This window comes from Leopardus geoffroyi, chromosome B4 (genome assembly GCF_018350155.1).
Source record: "Leopardus geoffroyi isolate Oge1 chromosome B4, O.geoffroyi_Oge1_pat1.0, whole genome shotgun sequence".
Taxonomy (NCBI): Eukaryota; Metazoa; Chordata; class Mammalia; order Carnivora; family Felidae; genus Leopardus; species Leopardus geoffroyi.
In genome coordinates, this window is record NC_059341.1 from 67,865,493 (window position 1) to 67,875,460 (window position 9,968).

At 38.4% G+C, this 9,968-nt stretch overlaps 1 long non-coding RNA gene across 2 annotated transcripts; it reads left to right on the plus strand.

Annotated features, from left to right (window-relative positions):
- The first annotated feature begins 2,147 nt into the window (after positions 1 to 2,147).
- Positions 2,148 to 3,935, plus strand: LOC123590555. Of its 2 annotated transcripts, XR_006708843.1 has the most exons (3): positions 2,148 to 3,037; positions 3,458 to 3,613; positions 3,714 to 3,935. It is a non-coding gene; the product is annotated as an uncharacterized LOC123590555 (long non-coding RNA). The 2 variants fall into 2 exon arrangements; XR_006708842.1 differs by having other exon boundaries at positions 2,148 to 3,613.
- The last annotated feature ends 6,033 nt before the right edge of the window (positions 3,936 to 9,968 follow it).

Below are 9,968 nucleotides of genomic sequence, written 5' to 3' on the forward strand. Positions count from 1 at the left end.
CCTGTGGCAGTGGGAAGGAGTCAGATCCACTGCAGGAGGTTTGGCTCCGCAGAAGCACAGAGTTGGGTGTTTGTGCGGAGCGAGCAAGTTCCCTGGCAGGATATTATCCCCATTTTGTAGACGAAGGAAATTGAACTTTAGTGAGGTGACTTTCCCAAGTCGTTCAGTCAGTAGAGACAAGATTCAAATCAAAGATCTTTCTCACTCTAAAGCCATGCTTTTAATGACTGCTTTATCTCATTTTGATGTTAACATAGGTTTCTAGTTGTTGACCATTGACTTTGCTCATACCCTTTATTTGATTTGCAATTGTCTTATTTGCCTCTCATTTGTGTGTTGCTGCATTCTATCCTATTGCTCAAATTTGGAGATCCATGGAAAGGATCTACCATTAAAAATGTAATTAGGCATACACAAAAAATCAGAACTAAGACGTATTTCAGTAATAGGGGGAATAACCTTTTTTTTTTTCATGGAAAATATATAAAACATTAAATTCACTGGAGGCATTGAATTATCTCCATGCTTAAAAAAATAAGACTTGTAATAATGAATGGGTAAGACTTATGGCAGTTCTTTCTGATGTTAGATTTCAGTTTTTAGAATTAGACATTTAAGTCTTATTCATATACCAGTACTTTTTTTTTTTCCTATTAAGGTAAAAACATTCACATTCCAAAGTCTATTTTTGTATTGCATATTGGCATAATAGTTCATTCTTTTGGCTGCTATTGGCCATTGGGTTCTCAGCCAAATTATTTGGTTCTCAATAATACTTTCAGTGTCACTGAACATGTTGTATGTGAACAATATTTGCCTCTTATTTGCTGTTTTAAGGATTTTTATTGAAATGTTATTTATCAGTTAAAGAAAAGGTGAAGTATAAAAACTGAGAGCGATTAACAAGGTAGACCAAAAGAGTATTTAGCAACATTTGAAAAATCAAAGTACAATGAAGTGCAAAGGTATCATTTTCCTATCATAACTTAATTACAGTTGACCCTTGAACAACACTGGTGTTAGTGGTGCCAACTCTTTGCAGTTGAAAAGCCATAGATAACTTTTGATTCCCTAAAAACTTATCTACTAATAACCTGTTGACTGGAAGCCTTACCAATAATCTAAACAGTCAATTAACATATTTTGTATTTATATGCATTATATACTGTGTTGTTAAATAAAGTAAGCTAGAGAAAAGAAAATGTTATTAAGAAAATTATAAGGAAGGGGGGTACCTGGGTGGCTTCGTAGGTTAAATGTTTGACTTCAGCTCAGGTCTTGATCTCACGGTTCATCAGTTTGAGCCCCGGATCAGTCTCTGCACTGACAGCACAGAGTCTGCTTTGAAACCTCTGTCCCCTTTTCTCTCTTCCCCTTCCCTGCGTGCTTTCTTGGTCTTTCTCTCTTCCTCTCTCCCTACTTCTCTCCCTTTCTCTCAAAAAATAAATAAACATTTTAAAAAATAATAAAAAATCATGAGGAAGTGAAATACATTAATAGTACTGTAAAAAATCCAAGTATAAGTGGACCCCTGCAATTCAAGCCTGTATTGTTCAAGGGTCCATTGTATACTGAAACTTATTATTAGGTTTGATATTAGTCAATTGTAGTCTGTCTTTAATAGTTGATAATGGGGCACTACTTCATTTTATATAAGATTGGATCCAAAGGTCAGTATTGTCTACGACTGCTTTTACTGAGAAATAATGTCATCTGACTTTATATACTACAACCTCCTTCCTCCCAAAATTGCTAATTGGCATTTTCTAAATTACTTCATAATGGCTCCAAGTTCTTTGTTCAATACCCATGAAGGTAACATATTTCAGTATATATCTTAATCTACAAATCTTTTCTGAATTTCACTGCAATATTAGGATAGTTTTTGCCATGTTGTATACAATGCCTAGAATAGTGTGTATCTTACAAAAGGTACTTATTAGATTTTTGTTGAAGGAATAGACTCTCTTAGGGTACATTGATCACTCTGCAATCACTGGAATGACAGAAATGGAGATTTTTTTCATAACAAAAACTTTTTTTAATGTTTATTTTTGAGAGAGAGAGAGAGACAGTTGGGCAGGGGTGAGGCAGAGAGACAGAAGGAGAGACACAGAACTCCAAGTGGGCTCCAGGCACAAAGCTGACAGCACAGAGCCTGATGCGGGGCTTGAACTTAAAAACTGTGAGATCATGACCTGAGTCGAAGTCAGACGCTTAACCGACTGAGCCACCCAGGTGCCCCAGAAATGGAGATGTTTTTAAGATGGCCTAGACTTGGTTTTGTTTACCATTTGGTCTGGCTTGAACAGGAATTAGGCTTTTTAGAGTTTCACAAGCCATCTAACACTTAAGGCCTTATGTCACCAACAGTTCCTTCCTTGCTATCACACCAAGCCTACTTCCTTCTCAGCTTATTAGCCTTAAGAGAAATAACCAATTTATATTCTACACAGCATATGTCATCTTTGGCTAATCATTCCATAATATTATTGATTGAAGTGAGTATTTGTAGCGTAAGAGAGAATATTGAATTCCTCTGAATTCTATGGTATTGGAACCACAATGTAGCATAAAGAAACTAGGCTTTTTTATTTAAAGCTAACAGATTCTATTAAACTCTAATAGATCCATTATTAAAGGTTCTTTAGGGGCATTAACCTTCATATTTTTATAACAGGAGGTAAAAAGATGACTATCATAAATAAAACGGCTGATGAAATAATGATATTGAACTGAGACCCAGAGTTGCAGCACGGTTTACAACTAACTGTGGCGTTGGGGTAGAGGTGTTATTGCAGAATCACTATAATATGTTGTATTTAAAGACATAAGGTCATATTTATCTTTTTTTTTCCCTCTACCATGCAAGGTGGTGAGGTCAGTGTTTACAGCCTGTTGCACACATTTCCAGACAGCTAGTTAAGTTTCAAATGTCACCGGGATGGCTACACATATTTTTAAATATGCAGCCTGCACACATTAAAAAATCCTGTGGGATAAAGAAAGTATACATATTTTTCAGCATTCTTAACCTGTAAGTAAGTCCTCCTTCTGCGCTTCGTACAAAAATGTAGTTAACAATTATTTTTAGAGGACTTAAATATGTATGTGCAAAAACCTAGAGGTTATGGGAGATAGAAATTAATTGAGATAGGTCCTTTCTTAGTTTTTGGTTTAATAAAGGATTAATTCCTTTATTCATTCACACCTACTCAGTGCAAAAGCAATGACTATACATTAGAAGAAAACAAGATAGATTGATCCTTAGTCACATAAAACTCATAGTCTAATGGGAGCTACACTAAAGAAGATAAAGAATATCATGATTGAATTATTTATAGAAACAGAGTTTAAAATATATCACTTTTGGCCAGGGCCAAATATGGAAGATATACTTACAAATATTCCAAGTCGCTATATGAAGTAAATGCTGAGCATCTTCATTTTTGAACAGAATGAGTCTAAGAGGAGCAGAAACCAAATGCAGTACTGAAGATTGCTAAAATGGTCATGATTCTCTATCCCTCCCGATCTTCACAACTGGTACAATAGGATATTGCATGTTCTTCAGTTAAGAGATGGAATCTATTTCTCTGCCCCTGAAATTTGGGTAGGTTGATTTTGCCTGTAAAATCTAGCACATGTGACTTTGTGTCAGTTGTGACCCTAGGCCTCAAGAGACCTGCATACTTAGGCTTTCTTTCTTAAAGGATGCTCAGCTGTGATGAAAATCTGGACAAGCCAGCTGAAAGACGAGGGACCACATAGAAGAGAGATGAGCCATCCCAACAGAGGCCATCTTGAACAGCTATCACCCCACCTATCTCATGCATTGGTGAGCTCAGCAGTGACCCCAGGAACAAATCACTTGGGTACAGTCCGAATTGTCAGCCCACCAAATTGTGAGCTAAATAAATATTTGTGGATTTGAAGCCCCTGCGTTTGAGTGTGTTTTTTTTGTTTGTATTTTATTTTATTTTCTTAATATAGCAAAAACTAGCTGATGTAGCAGAGTTAGTAAGTGAAAGTGCATGTAGTTGTGTTGTAATTACCAAGCCCTTAATACCATTTTTTATGGTGTACATACTTTTGGAATTTTTTTTAGCAAGCCAGTTTTCTTTTGTGGTGAATTCCTATGGCAGATTCCTTGTCACAGACATGGAGTTAGGATTTACAATATGCATGTATTATATTGATTTCCAAAAAGTTTGTATCAAAAAAATAGGAAATAGGTATTCATTTTCACTAAAACAATGTGGCATAATTTCTTAATGTCTTTGCTTGTATGATTTGATTTGGGGAGGCCCCCTTTGGTAAGTAAAACTGATATTAAGGTTTTCTTCAGTTTACATCTTGGGATCACTTACAATGTCACCAGAGGGAATCAGTGAGACCTTTGCTTTCCTGTAGTTAAAGAAATAATATAGTGAAGAAGAAAGAGTGTGAGTTTTGGAGTCCAAACAACTATACCTGTTCAGAAAATGCAATTTGCTTGATTTTTTTTAGAAAGTTATATTTTCTCATCTCAACTTATTTCTTGCTTTCCCAAAACTGAGATATATATTAGTCTTTGGAAAAATTATTTTGTTATGCCTTTAGAATTTTTATTAAATTTAAATCTTATTTTGTCATTCCAAATGGACTTTGAACTTCTCATGGTCAATGACCTTACCTTTTTTAAAATTAGCTTAGATGAGATCTACCATAATCCTGGGGACATACAAACCTATCAGTAGAATTCAAGTAGCCTGGTCTTCATCTTACCAGAGAATATGATGAGAATATTTTTTGCTGAGGAGGATCAGTATTACTGAGGACAGAAGACCTTTTTTTTTTAATATATTTTTTTAATGTTTATTTATTTTTGAGACAGAAAATGAGCGGGGGGGGGGGCGGGCAGAGAGGGAGGGAGAGGGAGACACAGAATCCAAAGCAGGCTCCAGGCCCTGAGCTGTCAGCACAGAGCCTGATGCGGGGCTCGAACTCACGAATTGTGAGATCATAACCTGAGCTGAAGTCGGATGCTTAACCGAATGGAGTGCCACCCAGGCACCCCATTTAAAAAATTTTTTCTTTTTTTAATGTTTATTTATTTTTGAGACAGAGACAGAGCGAGGACAGAAGACTTTTATTACATGATTAGATTCACAGGGCTTGCGGTATGGCTGGATGTAGAGGTGGCAGACAGTACAGTGACTATTAATGTTTCCTGACTTGAGGTTTTTTTTTTTTTTTTTTTTAAGGTTTTAAAATAATTGTCAAAGGTGGCGGTGTAGGAGGACGCTGAGCTCACCTCATTCTGCTGATCGCTTAGATTCCACCCACATCTGCCTAAATAACCCAGAAAATCACCAGAAGACTAGCAGAATGGATTCTATGGAGCCAAGCTAGACAAGAGGCCCACGGAAGAGGGTAGGATGGGCGGAGAGGCAGTGCGCACTACATGGACTGGCAGGAGTGAGCTGGGGCAGTGGAGGGGCAGCCCCCCCCCCCGCCCCCGGCAAGGCAGAGCCCCTGAAGTCTGGCTTGAAAAAGCAGAGGGGCCAGACTGCATGAGTTCTGACAGCCAGCGGGACTTAACATGTGGAATTTTAAAAGTCAACAGCTCTGCTCTCAGAGAGTGGGGAGGGCGAGAGGACAATGGGAGGGAGAGTTGTTGAGCCCCAGAAGACAGAGCTCAGCTCAGCTGGGGAACAAAGGCGCTGGCAAACGCCATCCCCTTCTCCCATCTCCAGGCCAAAATTCCAAAGGGAACCAGTTTCCATCACCGAACTTGCTTGCACCACACAAACACCCAACGCTGTGCTTCCGTGGATCCATCCCTCCAATGGGCCTGCCTCCCTCCAGGTGCTGCAGGGCCCCTCCCACAGGAGATCACGGATGGCAAACTAGCTAAGCCTGCCCCTCCCACTCCTGAGTACCTTGCAGATACAATCCGTCTAATCCGCCGTTGGCCAGATCCCATCAAAACAGCACCACAAGCCTGGCAGTGTGCAAGTAGCCCAGACAGGGGCCACACCACTCCATAGTGAGTCCTGCTCCTGGGAGAGGGGAAGATAAGGTACACACCAGTCTCACTGTGGCCCCAGTCATGGGCTGGGGGCAGACATCCGGTCTGACTGCAGCCCCGCCAACCAACACAAGTTTCTTTGGACAGCACAGGGGAGGCGCCCTGCAGTTTAGAGCTACCACAGGGACTAGCCAAAATGACAAAACGGAAGAATTCTCCTCAAAAGAAACTCCAGGAGGTAGCGACAGCTAATGAATCAATCAAAACTGTTTTAAGCTACATAATGGAAGAAGAATTTAGAATAATAGTCATGACATTAATCGCTGGGCTTGAAAAAAGCATAGAGGACAGCAGAGAATCTATTGCTACAGAGATCAAGGGACTAAGAAACAGTCAGGAGGAGCTAAAAAGTGCAATAAATGAGGTGGAAAATAAAATGGAGGTGACCACAGCTCAGATTGAAGAGGCAGAGGAGAGAGTAGGTGAATTAGAAGATAAAATTATGGAAAAAGAGGAAACTGAGAAAAAGATAAAAAAAATCCGGGAGTATGAGGGGAGAATTAGAGAACAAAGTGATGCAATCAAACGGAACAATATCCATATAATAGGGATTCCAGAAGAAGAGAGAGAGAAAGGTGCTGAAGGTGTACTTGAAGAAATCATAGCTGAGAACTTCCCTGATCTGGATAAGGAAAAAGGCATTGAAATCCAAGAGGCACAGAGAACTCCCTACAGACATAACTTGAATCGATCTTCTGCACGACATATCATAGTGAAACTGGCAAAATATAAGGATAAAGAGAAAATTCTGAAAGCAACTAGGGATAAACTGGCCCTAACACAAAAAGGTAGACACATAAGGGTAGTAGCAGACCTATCTACTGAAACTTGGCAGGCCAGAAAGGAATGGCAGGAAATCTTCAATGTGATGAACAGAAAAAACATGCAGCTGAGAATCCTTTACCCAGAAAGTCTGTCATTCAGAATAGAAGGAGAGATAAAGGTTTTCCCAAACAAAAAATGAAGGAATTCATCACCATTAAACCAGCTCTACAAGAGATACTAAGGGGGACTCTGTGAGTGAAATGTTGCTAGGACCACAAAGTACCAGAGACATCACTACAAGCATGAAACCTACAGATATCACAATGACTCTAAACCCATATCTTTCTATAATAACTCTGAATGTAAATGAACAAGATGCTTCAACCAAAAGACATAGGGTATCAGAATGGATAAAAAAAACAAGACCCATCTATTTGCTGTCTTCAAGAGACTCTTTTTAGACCTGAGGATACCTTCAGATTGAGAGTGAGGGGATGGAGAATTGTCTATCATGCACTGGAAGTCAAAAGAAAGCTAGAGTAGCCATACTTACATCAGACAAACTAGACTTTAAATTAAAGGCTGTAACAAGAGATGAAGGGCATTATATAATAATTACAGGGTCTATCCGCCAGTAAGAGCTAACAATTATAAATGTCTATGTGCTGAATACAGGAGCCCCCAAATACATAAAACAATCACAAACATAAGCAACCTTATTGATAAGAATGTGATAATTGCAGAGGACTTTAATACTCCACTTACAGAAATGGATAGAACATCTGGACAGAGAATAAAGAAAGAAACAAGGGCCCTGAACGATATATTGGATCAGATGGACTTGACAGATATACTTAGAACTCTGTATCAGAAAGCAACAGAATATACTTTCTTCTCGAGTGCACATGGAACATTCTCCAAGATAGATCACATACTGGGTCACAAAACAGCCCTTCATAAGTATAAAAGAATTGAGATCATACCATGCACAATTTTAGACCACAATGCTATGAAACTTCAAATCAACCACAGGAAAAAGTCTGCAAAACCTCCAAAAGCATGGAGGTTAAAGAACACCCTACTAAGAATGAATGGGTCAACCAGGCAATTAGAGAAGAAATTTTAAAATATATGGAAACAAATGAAAATGAAAATACAACAATCCAAACGCTTTGGGATGCAGTGAAGGCAGTCCTGAGAGGAAAATACATTGTAATCCAGGTCTAGCTCAAGAAACAAGAAAAATCCCAAATACAAAATCTAACAGCACACCTAAAGGAAATAGAAGCAGAACAGCAAAAACACTCCAAACCCAGCAGATGAAGAGAAATGATAAAGATCAGAGCAGAAATAAACAATATAGAATCTAAAACAGTAGAGCAGATCAATGAAACCAAGAGTTGGTTTTTTGAAAAAATAAAATTGATAGACCTCTAGCTAGGCTTCTCAAAAAGAAAAGGGAGAGTACCCAAATAGATAAAATCATGAATGAAAATGGAATTATTACAACCAATCCCTCAGAAATACAAGCAATTATCAGGGAATACTATGAAAAATTATATGCCAAAAAACTGGACAACCTGGAAGAAATGGACAAATTCCTAAGCATCCATACACTTCCAAAGCTCAAACAGGAAGAAATAGAAAATGTGAACAGACCCATAACCAGTAAAGAAATTGAATCAGTTATCAAAAATCTCCCACCACATAAGAGTCCTGGACCAGATGGCTTCCCTGGGGAATTCTACCACACATTTAAAGCAGAGATAATACCTATCCTCCTCAAGTGGTTCCAAAAAAATAGAAACGGAAGGAAAACTTCCAGACTCATTCTATGAAGCCAGCATTACTTTGATTCCCAAACCAGTCAGAGACCCCACAGAAAAGGAGAACTACAGGCCAATATCCCTGATGAACATGGATGCAAAAATTCTCAACAAGATACTAGCAAATCAAGTTCAACAGCATATAAAAAGAATTATTCACCATGATCAAGTGGGATTAATTCCTGGGCTGCAGGGATGGTTCAACATTCGCAAATCAATCAATGTGATACATCACATTAATAAAAGAAAACATAACCATATGATCCCATCAATAGATGCAGAAAAAGCATTTGACAAAATTCAGTTTTCTTAATAAAAACCCTCAAAGTCAGGATAGAAGGAACATACTTAAACACTATAAAAGCCATTTATGAAAAGACCACAGCTAATATCATCCTCAGTGGGGGAAAACTTAGAGCTTTCCCCCTGAGATCAGGAACACGACAGGGATGTCCACTCTCACTGCCATTCTTTAACATAGTGTTGGAAGTTCTAGCATCAGGAATCAGACAACAAAAGGAAATTAAAGGCATCAAAATTGGCAAAGATGAAGTCAAGCTTTTACTTTTTGTAGATGACATGATACTCTACATGGAAAACCCGATAGACTCCACCAAAAGTCTGCTAGAACCGATACATGAATTTAGCAAAGTAGCAGGATACAAAATTAATGTACAGAGATCAGTTGCATTCTTATACACTAATGAAGCAACAGAAAGACAAATAAAGAAACTGATCCCATTCACAATTGCACCAAGAATCATAAAATACCTAAGAATAAACATAACCAAAGATGTAAAAGATCTGTATGCTGAAAACTATAGAAAGCTTATGAAGGAAATTGAAGAAGATACAAAGAAATGGAAAAACATTCCATGCTCATGGGTTGGAAGAATATTGTTAAAATATCACTACTACCCAAAGCAATCTACACATTGAATGCAATCCCAATCAAAATGCACCAGCATTCTTCTTGAAGCTAGAACAAACAATCCTAAAATTTGTATGGAACCACAAAAGACCCCGAATAGCCAAGGTAATTTTGAAGAAAACCAAAGTGGGAGTCATCACAATCCCAGACTTTAGCTTCTACCACAACGTTGTAATCATCAAGACAGCATGGTATTGGCACAAAAACAGACACATAGACCAGTGGAATAGAATAGAGACTCCAGAGTTGGACCCACAAAGGTAAGGCCAACCAATCTTTAACAAAGCAGGAAAGAATACCCAATGGAAAAAAGAATCTCTTTAGCAAATGACGCTGGGAGAACTGGACAGCAACATGCAGAGGAATGAAACTA